The sequence below is a fragment of the Euprymna scolopes genome, chromosome 9 (genome assembly GCF_053919585.1).
Source record: "Euprymna scolopes isolate OS-2025 chromosome 9, ASM5391958v1, whole genome shotgun sequence".
Classification (NCBI taxonomy): domain Eukaryota; kingdom Metazoa; phylum Mollusca; class Cephalopoda; order Sepiida; family Sepiolidae; genus Euprymna; species Euprymna scolopes.
In genome coordinates, this window is record NC_136490.1 from 71,755,801 (window position 1) to 71,774,534 (window position 18,734).

At 31.9% G+C, this 18,734-nt stretch overlaps 1 protein-coding gene across 2 annotated transcripts in view; it reads right to left on the reverse strand.

Annotated features, from left to right (window-relative positions):
• Positions 1–18,734, reverse strand: part of LOC145284706 (uncharacterized) — a 2,222,015-nt gene that overhangs the window by 2,079,655 nt on the left and 123,626 nt on the right. The gene's annotated exons all lie outside the window — the stretch shown is intronic.

Genomic DNA, 18,734 nt, shown 5'->3' on the forward strand with positions numbered 1-18,734 from the left:
TCAAGACAACAAACAAAATGAGAATGTAAAAGTATACTATGGAAGAGTGAATGATATTTTTGAAAATGTACTTTTTCTCAAATGTTCATTTGATCTGTGCATTTGGCATAATGGTCAGAATATTCACCAAATCGGCCGGGGAACGGGGCTCAAACCTTCGTTTATTCATACCCAAGACTTAAAAATAGTACTTGATGTCTGCTTGCTAAAGCACTCAGTCATTATAAGGGAAGCATCAAAGGCAAATGGAGTTATCCTGAGAATAGGATGGCACCCTCCCCTTTTAACTCAGTAGCAGCTAATGAAAATTAGTCTTCCAGTCACCCTCGACTAGAATCGGCCATTTAGCTTAGCTTTAACATTCATTTAGCAATTGCATTGAAAATTAAGTGATTGAAACATCGATATATATACGAGACACATGAATAAAAAGTCTTGCCATTGGAGTTGTTTTTCTGTTTTTTGCATTTATTATTATTATTTTTTTTTTTTGCCGTTTTACAAATTTAGTTACATTTTTTTGCAGGAAAAAGTTATTTTTTATTTTTTTATCATCATCAGTGCTAAGGAGAGCTTTTTAAAACAATAGTATTCCATATGTATAAATCTCAATAATTATTTGAACATAAGTATCCCAATCTATTTTTAGCATTGGATTTTTTTTATTTCAAAGATTACTTGGAGAACTTTTCTTTATATGCTTTCTAATTTTAATATTAATTTTCGATTTCGATATTTATTCACATGTATCCACGATCGATTACAATATTCTAGATAATGTTTTATTTGTAACTAGTGAGACCTATGTGCAGGCGTTGGATAAGGAAAATAAGGAATTAAATAAACTTCCGCTATTTTTACTCGAATTTGAACTATATATAAGATGTATTAATTATGATGTTATTAAGTTAATGTACATAAAATATCACTATTATTTCATAACTAAAGAACAACATCATTGCAGCAATATACTTATGTAAAAATGAGGATATTTTGTGCTTTAAGATTGCGGAGCAGGTGTAAATTGTGTCTATACACAAACACTGGAAGGATTGTACTACGTTATAGAAATAAAAGTATTTTTATTTTGATTAATTTGTGTAAGTATTATTTTAGAAGATCAGCATTTAATCAGAATAGTAAAAAAAATCAAAATAACTAAAATTAAAATTAATGAAAAATAAATAGAATATAAATGCATAAATAAAAATGAAATAAAAATAGAATTGAAATGTATTATTTTATCACCATGAACGCACCACTTGATATCAGTATATTTTCTATTATAACTGATTTGTATGCTAACCTGCTTTATTTACCCAATGGCTCTGGCGATCTATGTTATGATTATTACGACCAGTTTCTAGTGTAATTGATTTGTAAGAATTGATATGTGCAAAGAAGCATGCGAGGAAGATTTACGTTCAAAATACTTAACGATGCTACGATGAGAAATAGGTATCCTCTTTTTTTCTATCATTAAACATTATTATGGGAATATAGAAAACTTTTAAAACAAAATTGTGTATAGTTTTGTACTATTGATTGCTGTAATTAATATTTATTAAGTATTTGTTTTCTTATTTTAGGAGATGTTTTGCTATGTATATTCTAAAAATGTAATGGGAAAGATGATTGTGGATGTTTGTGTTTTACGTGTGATTTAAAAACATAACTTTTGAAAGATTTTTTTATTAGCCACGTAATAACTGATAGGTGTAATGATTAATATGAAGTGAGATGTCAGACGATGTAATATGAAAACCTAACCCTAAGTAGATCTCTAACATATTTTTTTTCCAGTGTTTTTTGTTTTGTTTTTTTTTTTTTTACTTAGGCTTCACAAGTTATCAAAGCCTGAAGATCACTCGAGGGTTAATGAATGTAAGATGGCAGTTTAGTAATCGTTAATGGTGAAAATTGGAAAAAATATGAATATTTATGGGGATGGCTCAACAAGAACTTGCTTACATTGAATTTGAAGGCTACTATGCTGTATTCAACCGGGAAGCAGGTCAGCGGAACAATGTTCCACAGGCGGGTAGTTCTGGAAAAGAAGCTTTGTTCATTGAATCTGCGTTTAGATTTAGGCACAAATAGAGAGTGGGGGAAGTCGTATACACTCATGAGCAAAAAAAAAAAAAAATGGGCCAAGTGTGAAAGAAGGAAGAAATCGATTTTCCAATATTTTTCCATGCATTTTTGTATATTTTAACTGAAAATTTCTATTTTACAGATCATTATTATTATTATAGCATATAATAATAAGTGAAAAAATTAATCCTAAAATGGTAAGATGGCATCTTGGTGAGGATATAAAAAACCGAAGTGCAGGATTAAGGCAGTCGAAAATGACTTACAAGCAGATTTTTTATATTTTAAGAAAAGAAAATGTGAAAACATTTCTTTCTGCGGTGAAGGCAATTGGTCAAAGGTTCGAAGTCGAACGCTCGGTAAAAAGGAAATCTGGATCTGGAGCACCACTTTTAAGGACAACCACAGGCTTAAATTAACTGTTTTGTAGGATCGAAAGAAAACTTATATTGACCATGGCAAAGAATTCAAAACAGGGACTGAAAATCTTCTTCCTAGATATATAATATCTAGACGAATGAAAAAAATGGGATTTTATTCTAAAAGGTGTGCAAAGAAGCCATTTTTATTTTAGAACATCAATGAAAGAAAGATTTTTCTCATGTTATGGCAAGAAAGATACAGACTGGTTCAGGAATGTTTTCTGGTCAGATGAATCAAGGTTTTGTCTTGTTAGTGATGGTCCCGAATGGTGCATTCGAAGAACTGGAGAAAGATTTTCGCCAAGTTGCATAAAAACGACAGTTAAACATGGGACTGGAGGGATAATGGTATGGGGAACTTCTACTGCAGCAAGAGTTGGGGAACTCATTAGATGTGAGAAGTCATTCGATGCAAAGGAATACATTCGAATATTAGAAACAGAACTTTTACCAAGTATCCAGAAGGTGGGAATATCCCAGAACATTATTTTTTAATATGATAATGCCTCCTCCATACACTCCTAAAGTCACAAAAAGTGTTTTTCTGATGATTCAATTGATGTGATATTTTGGCCAGGTGAAAGCTCCGATTTAAACCCAGTCGAGAATATTCGATCCATAATATCTCGTGCATTGGCTGGAAAAACTTTTGAGAACAATGACTAAATGTGGGAAGCTGTGCAAAGCGGATGGAATAGCATCTCCTTTTCACAGTGCCATGAAAATAACGATAGAACAGGCTCGCAACGTCTCTTCTGTGGGAAAGAGGTTGCATGGAAGAGAAAAGAGCATCACCTACTAGGTTTTGAAGCCGGCATTGAATTCTAGCAACACAAGATAGGGCACTATGAGCGGCTCCTGCCCAGATGATTATAATTACTCCTACTCCTGTACTAAGAAATTAGATCACGGCTGAACAGGTAAAATATAAAACTTTGTGAATTCGAAACAAACTAAAATTACTTTTCTAAAGCATATGCCAATAAGTAGATAAAACACATAAAAACCAAAATGTTATATATAGCTTCTGTTTATGGAGATACACTGATCAATCAAATAGGGGAAATTTATCTTTACTTTATATGTCACATAGTCTGTAAAGTTTTAACCCTACAGACCATATTAATAATAAAAAAAACGTATGGATGCACTACAATGTTGTTAAAATGTTATTACACGTTATGATGATGAAGTCGATTCGAATTTTTCATCCCCGTTTGCATATTTAAATACTTGAACTTGATATTATATATTTTAGATCTGAAACAAACAGTAAATCGGAGCTGTAATTATAATGCTGTAATATCTATATTTGATAGGGTTATTAAGGACTCATATAATACAAATCATATGATAAAAAGGCTAAATCTGAATATTAATGATAATTATCTACCACTTGTATTCAAAATTATGAATCATATCATAGAGTCATATAAAATCTTTCAGCAATATTGTAGTATAATATATAGTCTTTAGGTATGTAAATGAAATGCTTTTCTCAGCTATATAAAACGAAATAAAAGCTCTTCTGCTGTAATCCATATAAACAAATATCCAGCAAACATCAGACAATATAAAATGAAAGGTGAGAATTTGATTTTTCTAAAAATATTTCCAATCTTTCTATTATTTCTAAAGAAAGAAGAGTTCCATTATACATTTGCATAATCCAGCACAAAAATTTAATAGCAATCAATGTGTGTATTATTATATCGTTATCAGTCTGTTTGCTAATCTCCAAGCTACTTCTAAATCTTTTTAAACCTTTGCTCAATTTGATAATAAAACCAGTCAACAGACATCTTTGTGGGCAGCACGAGGCAACTTTTAACCATACATGGAAATCAAAATTTTGTAAAGAAGCAGTATTCCAAAGTATTGTAGAACACTGATTCAGACAGAATGACTAAAAGGATTACCTGGTTCTATGACAAAGTAATCCGCAACATGAATGGAGTCAATAAAGTACTTGAATGGCTTTGAAATGCCACTCAAAGCCTCATTAATCCATAATCCTGACTAATCCTAGGAAATAAACATCAGCTTATTGTATGATGAACGCACATGTGCATGTTACTCGGCTTGTGTGTTGCCATTCACAGGATTTCACAAGTCAAGAAAGAGCTTTTTCAAGATACTTGTAATAATAATTTTAATAATAGTGATGATGGTGATCATCATCATCATCATTATCATCTTCATCATGATTAAAATGATGATGATGATGATGATGATGATGATGATGATGATGATGATGATTCACTAAAATACATTTATAATTTCCTCTCCTCTTGTTTTATTAGCAAATTTATAATGTTCAGTCCTTCAAAAGATTAATTATGATACACAAATAGCTCGGCTATTTCTCAAATGAATAATTTCTCCTAGCATAAAACTACTCCATGACCAAACATTTTATTTTAGAATATATCTTTATCTTATTAAGTAAGTCTACATAATTTGTCATCCTCATAAATAATAAAATTTTGACCATTTTTAAATCTTCTCATAATAGTCTTCATCATGCAATTGATAGTTCATGCATCCTAATAAACTTTACCCTAAAGTGGATTTTTGTCCTGCACAAATGATGACTCACCCAATTTAAATAAGTGAAAATTATCTTTACCTTACCTGATTTGGTACTAATACTTACATACACTCAATCAAAAAGTTATCGAAATATATACAGTAAGCATTAATAATTTGTTCATTGCTATAAGAAAAATGTCATTACATAAAAAATAGTCTATATACAAACTAATAAAAATGTATAAATTTGTACCAAAACTGTTAAAAGATAGCGTTTATATGCTTAACTTTATTATCTAAAATTAATTGTTATATAAAAGGTATGCGAGACAATGTTCATACAGCTTCTGTCCCATTTTTTGAGCTAAAATGGTTACCTGCTATCTCTCATGTATTATATAAAAACTAGAAGAATGACCAGTTTAGTATGGGTAAAATAAATTCTCTTACACAGAACAGTTTATGTCCCCTGACAGAGATTAAGGTCAGCATATAATGCGACTAAAACTTATGCCTTGACTCATTATTCCTATCTTTTTATAAAAAAACATCATATAATTATCATTCAAAAAGTTAACTTTAGCTTAAAGAAGGCTTAATTAGAAACTGAAGTTCAGGGAATTTTACTTAATTGGTCTTTAATGACTATGGATCATATTTATTACAAATATGGAAATTTTATATTATTAAATGGCGGAGAGTGTGTCCATATTATACCTCTTTCTCTAAAAATTTGAGGAATATTTATTACTACTTATTGTTAAAATTTCACAAAAATCAGAGGTATCCGAACTTTCACAAAGGGATTCCACATCATCTTTAGCCTATTTATATAACACTAAATAAACTAAACATAATCCACATTATCCAACCTTACGCCTAGAATTCATAATGATCAGTTAATTAGTTTAAGAGTGAATATTATATCGAAAAATATATAAATGCAGGATATCCAAAAAGTCACTGAAGGGTTTTGAACTTAAAAGGATTCTGTACTTTTGATGATATCTTTCTGTAATTTTAACAAAATCTGAGTAGGATATTGAGAAATAGTTTTTATAAACTGAGAAATTCACACAATCTTTATTTATGAAAAATAATGTCTTTTAAATGTTGCTCATTTTCAGCTTCATATTTGTGCTCTTTCCAAACCATTATTCATGACAGATTGCAGAATCTCTGGATTGCGTTTTAACTTATTTCGTTCCTTATGTTTTCCTTGAATTCTTGCAGAGTTTGGGGGATTGTTGACATAGACTCTCTTTTTTTTTAAGAAAAGGTCGGGGCTGGTTATGCCTGAGGAACGTGGGAGCCAATTGACATTGCCAATTGACTTGCCATAACGAGAGATGATAAAATCGGTAACATTTAAAAAACATTATTTTTCATAAATAAAGATTGTTTGAATTTTGCATTTTTTTTTTAAATTTCCCAATGTCTTAGTCAGATTGTGTTAAAATTACAGAAAGATATCAAAAATAAAAAAAAATCTATTTAAGTTCCAAAACCTTCAGTGGCTTTTTGGACACCCTGTATATACACAACTACTTTTATATTAATCAATATAATACCAATGATAAATAAAAAGTACCTAATTGTAAACGGTAGATAGCTTAGCAGAAGACATATAAACAATTCCCAAATTACGATAGCTTATGATAATTGTTTTACGATTTAATTTGTCAACTATTCATTCATCTGTATATTAATAGTGTAGTACTTTTGATGTACGTACGTACTTGTGTCACGGTTTCCAGATTATAAAGTATTCGATTTATAAAAAAGGAGGATAGAAGGAGATAACATAGTACAAACATTAGATTAGTAAATGGAGATACTAATTTAATGCTTGTAGGATGTTATCATCTTCAATCCGGCTTTTTAATAAATAGGATCTTCCGATCACTGAAGACGCAATGAAAAAAAAAATTAAATAAAAAATTGATTTCGCTTTTGGGCGTATGTTTTAAAGAAAACACGTTTTTTATGTTTTAATTTTATGTTTATTTTCTTAGTGAAACCTTATTATCCTATATTAATGACCTCCTTGACACGATTTCTCATAGAAAGTTTGTTCTTAAAATTGTAATGTAAAAATGGCTGTGAAATATGTAATAATTTATCCCTACCTTTAACATACGTGCATGTTTCGTGGTTTATTAAAAAAAAATATAATAGCCTCAGAGAAAGTTTAATATCTTTTAATTCTATAAAAATATCTTTAATTAGAAATAATTATTCTTGAAACAATATCGACAGTTATGTCTACTACCACTATGGAATTTCCACAGGTCCCACTAGTTTAAATTAATATAATTCATATAAATTAACAGCATTAAATATTAACATACTATTAATACATCTAAAATATTTTCTTTTTTAATTTACCATAACTTTTGAAAGGCTGCAATCATGTTACGATATTTAGTTTAAATTTAAGTATGCATAACCCAAGAGGTGTGTTGTTTCACAAATTTTTAGCATTTGCCGAATATTGGAATATTAATTGTTTTGGTATTTTTCACACCCTGTTCCGTTGAATTTCGATACGTTTCGGCTACCTTTTATTCACAACATTTTTTCCAAAAAGAACTAAATTTAAAAGCCTAAACTCTTATAGATTCAACTGGACGGATTTTAATATCAGAATGCTGTGTAGTTAATGTGATCTCAGCTGGAAAATCAACACTGATACTCTATCAAACAAAATAAATTGATGTGGATTTTTTTCTTTAAAAAAAAACTGACAGAATGTTTCCCTTTTTACTGAATCTGCTTTATTGATTTACCTCTTCTCACAGAAGAGACGTTGCGAGCCTATCTCTAATCTATTGTTATTATCATAGTAGATGCATCACTCTAGGTCTCCTCCCCATGCAAAACATTTACGGCAAACACTCGCCTAGCTTGTCAGCAATTTCCTTACTCTGTATATGTAGTTTAAATTAAACGAAAATTCCACGAGCAAACTTTTTTCAGAGAACTGCTCGTCTGTGGAACACAATACTTCGGATCTGCTTCCCAGCTGACTAATCCAACATAAACAAGTTCCTGTTGAGTCGGCCTCTTAAATAACTAATTTCTACTCAATCTCTACCATCACTGGTCATCACGGTGTTGTCTCACCTGACACTCATTGGTCCTTATCCTTGAGTGGTCTCCGGGTCTTGATAAGTTGTGATTCTATAGTTTAAAAAAACTAATTGAAATAACCCCCAGGAAAGAATCATAAATTGAATGCTAAAAGAATCTGAAAAATAAAAATCATGTTCACATATAATGGAAACAAAACTTGCCAGCTCAATTTATCAGAAGCATTTCAGTTATGTTAGAATAAATTTTGTAACACAACTATTGATTTAAATTATGAGAACAACAACAACAAAGTCAATGTACAGAAAATCAAGAATCATCCATTATAACAAAGGCCAATGTGTATTTATTTGTAAATTTATAAATATTAATCTCCTCATGCAAAGGTTAGCAAGTAAAAAGTGCTAGACGAAAGAAAAACTCTAATAGCAAGTTAGGCAATCCCCTTGCATTTGAAATGAATTCGAAAAGTATCCCTCACTTTATTTCCTTAATGAGACGCTTTTAGTTTCTTTACATTTTTTCTTAATTAAAAGAAAAATTTCGTTTGAGACGTTTTCTTTGTTTTTATTTCTTTTTCATTTTATAACTTCAATGCTTGAGAGATTATTTTAAATGCATATGAATATTTTGTTTGCACACTGGAGAAACATACATTTCTTCGTTATTCCTGTTGGTATACACGCATTCTCAATAATCAAGCAGAAAAATAGGTCTATGTTGAATTTTAATAATGGTGCAAATAGTTGCTTTGCCATTGTTTTTGTCGCCTGGAGCAGTTACAAGTTCCTCCCCCCTGCTGGCATTTGAAAACCTGTTAACCTTTAAAATTCCAAAAAGCTGTCAAAATATTTATTTTCATTGAACTACAATGAAGGGCCTAATTTTAGGCTGCTGGGTTGATTTCGGAGATGCATTTCTGCACACCCGATAGGTGGCCTGCCATAACAGCGGCATTGTCAAATGCCTAGCCAATACAGTCACCAATCTGACTCCCGTCGTTTTCTAGTTCTCTCAAAATCGATTCAGAAATTTCTTCATCTTGATATGATCGATGATTTTCTTTCGCACCTGCTTTCAAATTCATTTTGAATTTCTGGTTACATTCTTTCCCAGGTTAACTTTCAACAAATGTTCACAGAGCACAGAGTTAGACTTGGCCAATAAATTTACGAATTCTAAAAATATACTTATATTTTATATTGGCAAATTTTCTATGCCTTTTGTGCGTCCTCTTAGCATATGAGAACTTTGAAAACTAAATTGCCGAACGGAATCCAAAATAATATTTACTAAAAATATTTTTTATTAGTAATCTGCGATTTTATTGCTTTATATTACCATCTAAATCCGTCTCCTTTTATTCAGGAATTTTGTTTTAGTAGACACATCAAAGAAGAAATGAGCCAAGACGTACACGTGTGAAAAGTATTGAATCTACTAATCCTGTTGATGCCCAATTCATCCAAACAAATACAGACATATAAATCCAAATCCAAGAAGAAATGAACATAGACATGTTGTCGCATATAGATGTGAAAGGTTTGAATTTATCAATTTAATTACTGTCCAATTGATCTGAGGCTCAGACTTTGAAATTATCAAAAGTTTGTTCTTGTAAACACACTTTTTTACTTTGCCAACGCTAGCTATGGGACCGAACAATAGCACACCGAACAAAAGGACATCCGACAGAGCCTACCATCTAATTAAAACAAAACAAAAACAGATAAAATCTCAAATGAATCAAAAACATTAAAAATCACTTTTAATATTTTTATTTTAATTTAACTGAATTTAGGAAAATTAGACGCCAAAGAACTAAATTTGGCATTGTATGAAATTTAAGCATCTCTGGAATAAACGTCAATTAAAGATGGGTTTTAAGACCATTCTTGAAAAGAATATAGTTTTAAATAGGATTTAAGTGCCTCGCACAGAATATACATATTTTTAAATATTTATTCTTGTTGGTCCACCTGTTGTGTTATAATATAATAAGAGTGTCCGTTGTGTGTGATCGTCTAGTTGTTCTATCTATTTGTTCATATGACATTGTGTGTGTGTCTGTGTGTGTGGTACATGTATTTTTGGATATACCTTCTGTGTCTTGGATGTTGGACTATTTGGAATCATCTCGTGTCTCGGAGGGAAGACAGGTACCTGTTTTGGACGAACATTCATTTCACTCCAAGACAAGGAATTGGTTTTATAGTTTTTATTCACTTTTCCAGATGTCTCGCAGAAGGATGGAAAGTGAATCTCTGGGTTGCGTGGTGTGTGGTCTCATTTCTACACACGTCTGCGTCCCCCCGCCACAGTGAAGGGAAGGAGACGTCTGTGAAGCCGTCCGTTGCCTTCTAAATCCAAACCAAATCTCCTCGATGCAGCTAACCTGATCACGTGACTCACTCGCAATCCGATCAGCTGATCCTGACTTCTGGTCAACGTGTCTACAATATAATTTACCCCTCTCTCTCTCTCTCTCTCTCTCTCTCTCTCTCTCTCTCTCTCTCTCTCTCTCTCTCTCGATCCATTCTCTAACATTCCTTCTATCCTTATTTTAAAAAATGTACGCATTTTTAAATTCTAGTACATTTTTCTATATCTACAAAACCACACGACTAAGAAAGATCAGGTAAAAAAAACTCCTTTAGTCAGCCCTTTCCAACTGACTTCACAATTATTATAATTTATTTTATTTTATTTTTTATTTTTTTTTAGATCAGACCCTCTCTTAGCTTCTTTTTGGGTGTAGGGTATTCCTCCCCTGATCCACGCCAGCTGCTTTATCTAGCCACCCTTATGCCGTAAACTAGAGGTCTCACTTTACCTCTTTCGAAATTGAGGACTCCTTTCGGCCCAAAAGTGCTCTGATCGTATCCTTTGCCCGGTTGTTCTATTAAGTATGGCTTTGTTTTCATTTTGTAACTATCTTATCTTTTCCGGGACATCTCAAAGCTCATAATTAATCTTTGTGGTTGGCGTCCAAATTTTAAGATATACCTTTCATCACACTGATTAACTTGGATTTCCTTGCTCGGACCCTTGGAATTTTGATGAAGATTTAGAGAATATCACCCTTAACTAATTAACCCCCAACCTTGCGCCATGATTCCTATTTGTGCCTAATTTCTGGCTATGGCCCAATATTTGTGATTTTTCTTTTCTCTCATCAGAGCTTCCAATATCCAGCAGAGATATTCTGCATTCATGCATCTCTAAAAGAAATATAAGGTTATATCTTCTTACGTACCTACGGTATATTTTACTTTTCTCTCACCTCATTAAGCTATATGTGATTTGCCTGTGGTACGACTCTCATAGTCGTTGGTACTCTTAAGGATTCTCGTATCCTCTCCACGCCTGCTTCTAATTTATTGTGCCAAGTCTTACCTCCCGCTTGGAGTTGTCACATGCGACCAGTTTTTTTTCAAGCACTCAATTCACATCACAGGGTCCATTATTTTTTTCCGAACGGGGCATCCCTAATGCTTACCTGGCAAGTTACTCTTCTTGCAAAAAAATGTTTTAAAAAAAATACAAAAAGCAATTATTAAAAAAAGAAAAGCTCTCTATTGGCTTTATCACATCTGTAAAAATGTTTGCGTAATTGCTATTTTTGTCCCACTCTAAAATTCTAATTTATTCTAGGCCAATCATCTTATCAGTATCATCTTATTTTTCCTAAATCATTTCAATTCTAATGTATATACCTAATAATGACTATGCATCCGGAGAAAAATCCCACGAAAGAAAAAACGAAACAAAAAAATCCTACAACCATTTCGAAAATAGAATAAATATCGACTGAACCTTTGACTCTTCCAAAACTTAAGAACTAGTAGACCCCTTATTCATAACTCAGTAGTGCGTCTTTTTTATTATTTCATACACTGCTTGAATCTTATTTCTTTCTTTTTTTCCCAAGTTTATTATTATTATTACTATCATTATTAATTAATTAACAACATGTTATTACTTTTAAATTAATCATTATTTCAATAAACCCCATAAGGCAAAGATTCACTCCCTCTCCATTCTGCAAAAAAATACATGTCAAAGAACAAGAAAAACCTGCACAATTCTGATTTGAAAAAACATCAATTGCATAAAAATAATAATAAAATATTCCTTATAAACATTCATAAAGTCTTATCTCACCAAGAATAAAATTTCAAATAACAAAACAGATTCGTGGCAACACAAAATTGTCCACGTCATCAAATTCTGAGGTCGGTTGCATCACATTTACCATTTCACAGAATATCAAATATAAAAAAAAATCACAGTCGTTTACAAAAATACATAGACATTTACAATTAAAATACATAGTCGTTTCCAAAAACAAAAAAAAACGGCACTTATAAACTTCCAGACAATCCTTCACAAAACAAAAATTCAACAACAAAATAACAATCGATGGAAACTAAAAGTGTCCACGTCACCTAACTCTGGGGTTTTCTGAAAAAGGAAAAAAAAATATCACCTTTTACTTATCCGAGTGATTTTTATTATGGCCGCTTGCCATTTCCTCTTCTGCCACTTAACGTCATGTCAAGGGAATTCCATTTGCTCCCTGACGCTGGACAGAAATATATTTCGCTCTGCCATATTGGAAAAACTTTTTTCCAGGTCGTTACTTGCGACTGCCTTTCAAGGCATATAGCTTAGCGAAAAATATCGGGATTTCCACACATGGATTTTTCGATGTTGATCCTACTCGAAATCAACGGAATCACATTACTCAAGGACAACACTTGTGTTTATTTTCTTCTTTTTTCTTAATCTAAAAAACATACATTTTAACATTTCATAAAAGAGTTTACATCGATTTACATCCAATGAATAACATTTTTCCACACCAGAAAAAAAATTCCTAAGAAAAAAAACGTACAATTAGAGAAAAAAAATTCAGATTGGCAGAACCTGTCCATTGTTTCTTCACAAAAAAATACACATTGTTTTTCCTAAAAGTACACTAAGTTTTACAGTTTAAAAATTGCACACTTTAAGTGTGTGTAATTGTGTAACATTCTAACTCATAACAACATTTTTGAATGACATGTTTCTCTTTGGTAATGTGACAGGCCCATTTCACCCACACTGTAACTAAACACATATTCTCTTCTTTTTCTTTTTTTCTTTCTGTAATATTTTTTCTCTTTCTTTTGTGTTTTCAGTTTTCATATTAAAAATCAGCAATTCGTTATCTGTATGTCGATCACGCTATCTGTTTTTTATTTCTTCTATTTATTTTTTCTACACAGAAACGTTCTTTTCTTTTCTTTTTTTTTTAATTTAGCCTATAATATATAATTTTAATGTGCCTATTTTTCTTCAGATTCATTCATTTCTTTATTTTTTTCCCGTTGTCTATATTTTTTTTCTCCAAGTTCGATTTTTTTCTTTAATTTCCTTTATCTTTTAATCTTTATGTCGAGTGTACAATTTTTTTTTGTTGTGTCTATATATTTTCTTCACTATGGTAACTTGTATGAGTGCCCTGGTACACGAACACCACCAAAATGGGAGTTTGTTGTGTTATCTCTAATAAGAGTTTCCATCGTGTGTGATTGCCTATTTGTTCTGTCTATTTGTTTATAGTGTGTGCGTGTCTGTGTGTGTGTCTGTGGTACATGTATTTTTGGACATACCTTCTGCATCTTGGATGTTGGTCTATCTGGAAATCATCTCGTGTCGGAGGGGAGACGGGTACCTGTTTTGAACGAACATTCATTTCACTCCAAGACAAGGAATTGGTTTTATAGTTTTTATTCACTTTTTCAGATGTCTCGCAGAAGGATGGAAAGTGAATCTCTGGCTTGCGTGGTGTGTGGTCTCATTTCTACACACGTCTGCGTCCCCCTACAGTGAAGGGAAGGAGACGTCTGTGAAGCCGTCCGTCGCCTTCTAAATCCAAACCAAATCTCCTCGATGCAGCTAACCTGATCACGTGACTCACTCGCAATCCAATCAGCTGATCCTGACTTCTGGTAAACATGTCTACAATATAATTTACATCTCTCTCTCTCTCTCTCTCTCTCTCTCTCTCTCTCTCTCTCTCTCTCTCTCTCTCTCTCTCGATCCATTCTCTAACACATCGACATATTTGAAAGTAAATAAGTCGGTTTTACTTAGGTGCGCGTTCTAGGGGCTCCTTTATTGTATCATCTTTTACAATTATTATGTTAATAAAAAGTAATAAGTTAAAATCCTATTACCAGATTTAATTCATCATAATACATTTCGGTTTATTCATAAATACATCAGCGATTATAAAAGTTTGTTAATAGTTTAAAAAAATCAATTACTTTGTGACTGTTCGAAACGTGAAAGGAATTTAAATTATCGAATAGAAAGCCACTTAAATAGTATTTGAGATGTAGCGCTTAGTTCCTATTTAAAATTATATTACCCCGATAGGACGGCCATAAAATATTATTTAAGTCGATTTTCATTCTGTAGTTGCTTAATGTTTCTACAATTCCAAAATTAAATAATTTTCTGCTGCTAATTTTTCAGTTTCTAATTTACCGTTGCGTTATTTAATTATCAGCGATATATGAAAGTATTTTTCTTGACAAAAATGTTTTGTTTAATTTTACAACTTTTTCCGAAACATATAATTTTTCGGAGCTGCTTTCTTTGAAAGAGAATTTGTGCGATTTTTTTTTAGAGAATTTTACGATTATAATTTTTTGTTTGTTTGTTTTACAAGTAAAACAAATTTATGTTGTATTTTGATGTTATTACCATTTTAGTTCTAGATATAATTTAAAAACAATAAATAGTTATCATTAGTACCAATAATGAAAAATTAAGTAAAAAATTTAAAAGTATCGGTTTTGGAATCAGAAAATAGGGGCACATTTTTCCGATTCCGATACCTCCAAAAGTTTAGATTTTTTTTTACAATCTTAAAAACTTATTTTGATATAAAATTTCAGACTTTTTGTTAGCTTTTATTTATTTTTATTCATTTTTTTTATTTTTTAATATTACTATCTCAAAATGCCGCTTTTTGATACGTGCCGACCAGGGCGGACCGCCCCATGCCCCCCCCCCATTGCTACGCCACTGCGTGCAAACCATTCCAGGTAAATAGTAACAAAGAAATAATCTAATTTATAAAACTCACTATGTCTGTCTATCTGTCTCTCTGTCCGTCTGTCTTTCTCCATATTTTCAAAGTCTGTCGCTACCAAAACTAAAAGTCGCAGAGGAGTTTCAAATGATTTGATTTTTTATGGACTGTTCTTTTATGGGTCTTTACCCGCTCAAAATAGTTTTTAAGGAATCAAAATTGAAAAAAATCTTTATACATTTTGTACATTCATCTTAGTTTATTTTTAATTAGTTCATATGCATATCATGTTGGTACAGTGGTAACGTCACCAGCTTTGAATGGAACAGTTTTGCTTTCGATTTCGATTTTATCTGATGGCACCCAAATACTTTCCTATTTTTACTTTTTAAATCACGACTGTATGATAATATATATGAAATCTGGACAAATTAAAATATCATATTTAAGCATATTTTACGACTGGGCAAGGCCGGACTAGTGAACGCATATGCAGTTTGTTCATTTTTTGAGTATGCATATGAATTGTTTTTATTATTATTATTTATTTATGACATATATTACCATCAAAATGATTTAGATTAAATCAACAATACAACTCAGTCATTTGAAATATTGTCGATATTGTAGAGAACAAAGACTCAAACACATTTTTTATATTCCTAATTTGCATAACAATGTTTAAACAGTTTGTAATAACTTTATGTTTGGTGCTATTCATTTGTAATTTCAATGTATCATAAGTATCTATTAGTTTTGTCAATAATAACAGTAATTAATTAAAGCGATTCAATCACAGAAGGATAAATTACCAAAAGTTTTCTTAAAATATTATGTTCATTAACTTCAAAAAAGGTAACTCAAATGAAAATATCCACTGAATAGCAGGTAATGTTTTCCTTGTTTTATATAAACGCTAAATATTAATTGACCTTGATCCCACTAGATATAAACAAACCTTGTTTATGATATAAGAACTGGAAATATACAAGAGAAAACTAAAACAATTAAATGTAAGGCTTGACTAAATAGTATATGTTTCAGATATAAATAATAATGTTTTTGAGTGGAAAGACGATGATCAGAATGGTTTAAAAAGTCATAAAAAAGAAAAGTTGAATATTGTAAATGAATGAAGCGAGTCTTTTTTGTACTTGCAAATAGAAGACTGCATTCTCTGTTATGCAGTATAATTCACGGTAAATAACTTGAATATGCTTCAAAGTAAATGACCCCTGGATATTCTGAACCAGTACAAGCGTACTTGTAGCATTTTCTGAAAGCACTTAAAAGTTTAGGATAATTAATAAAGGAATTAAAACATCTTTTATATTTTCAGGGAAACTTTGACGTTTCTACTGGAGACTATATTTCCTTTCCTTTTTATATTGTTCAAAAGCATGACCTCATTTTTACTAATCATCTTTTTAGAGGCTTTGGTATCCTTATGTGTTAGATGTAGAAGATCTATTATTTTATGATTCTCTAATAAATCATATTTGAAGCGTGTTTATGTTATTTATCTTATTTACCTGAAGTCGAACTTTCAAGATCTCTATCCTCTAATAATAATATCAATAATAATAATAATAATAATAATAATAATAATAATAATAATAATAATAACAATAACAATAATAATAGAATAATAATAAAGAGAAGAAATGAGAAATAAGATGAGGAAAGAAAAATTGGAAGAGAAACAGCTACATAGACGATTCATAAGGATTACAAAAGATTGAAACTAACGAAAATACTTGGAATGGATACAATGCAATCTAAAAAAAAAAAAATAGAAAGAAACTGAATCGCTAATTACAGCCGCATAACATTATTAGAACCAACCACATCAGGAAAACAGGAAATGCAGACTCTATGGACAAAGAAACGAAACAATAAACCACATAATAAGTGAATGCAGCAAACTAGCCCAAAAAGAATATAAAGATAGACACGAGCAAGTGGGGAAGGCAGTACATTAGTAATTATGCAGAAAATTTCATCTTGAACACTCAGGCAAATAGTACAAGTGCAAACCGGTAGCAGTACTGGAAAATGAAAGTTACCAGATCATACGGGACATGGATATATAAATGGATAAACCCATCCAAGCAAGAAGACCGGATGTTGTAATAGTTAACAAGAAGGAAAAGTCCTGCCATATTGTAGATTTTGCCATTCCAGCAGTCCACAGATTGAAGATCAAGGAGACTGAGAAATGGAGCAAATACATGGAATTTGCCAGAGAGATTAAAAGGATTTGGAAGATGAAGAAAGTCAAGATAACATCACTAATAGTAGGAAAGCTTGGAATAATACCGGAAAACTTTGAAAAAGAATGGGAGAGATTGAAATCAGTGGGATGCCTAAGAAGATACAATGGATTACAATAATGAAAACCGCAGAAATATTAAGGAAAACACTTGAATGTGGAGACTAACACCACACTTGAACTACAAACACAAACTGGATACAGAAACGGCTACAGATGTAAAGCACAAAGAAACATCACATGGAATCATGAAAACTGAAACGGCATAATTGTAAGGTACCTCCATGCGTCCCTACGTTCTGACCCTCCCCCGTTTTTTGGTGTGTATGTCACCATAAACTGGCACCACACCAAATAAGTGAGGCGGGTCAAGGAGGATGGAAAGACTGAGGAGAGCAAGCACTAGCCATACCACCGCTGGATGAGAGCAAAAGATGTCTGGGACCTTTGGGAGGCTTATTGCCACCCAATGAAAAATAAATAGTAAGCGGATGTTGCAATAATGTAAATTCTTTTGTAAAAGTTATCAAAAGAAGTAGAGAGTACTGGATTTTGGGGGAGACTTGTTGTCACTCAGACTCCAAAAACAGCACAAGTTGTTCACGAAGAGATGTCTTTGATGATGGCCTGTGTGACTACTCCTAGTGAGTTAATAATAATAATAATAATAATAATAATAATAATAATAATAATAATAATAATAATAGGTTAAATGCTGTAAGCAATGTCCATAACCGCTTGGGAGTAAAAAATCTTTTTCTAATATTCAAATTCAGTTTGAAAACTTAAATTACTATTTCCAACATCTTATATTGAATTCTTAATATGTAATATTGACTGATAATCACAGGCAATTGGTTAGAACAGATAAAATTCATTCCATTGTTCCATTACCGCTCCCCAACCAAATAGTGATACCAAATAGTCGAAAAGTGTCAAAAAGGATGGAAGGACCAAGGAGAAAGTACTGAGCAGACGTCTGATGGACAAGGGCGAAGAAAACTGGGACCTTGGGGAGGCTGATTGCCACTCAAATTCCAATGGAGACCAATGACCGCTACCAGCGAGAAATCAATGGTGAGAGGCTGTTGCAATAATACAAATTCATTTGCAAATGTTATCGAAAGTGGAGAATACTGGAAATCTGGGGAGACTTGTTGTCATTCAGCTTCCAGGGAACACCACAGGTTGTTTTCAAGGAGAGATCTTTGATGATCTGAGTGACAGCTTCTTG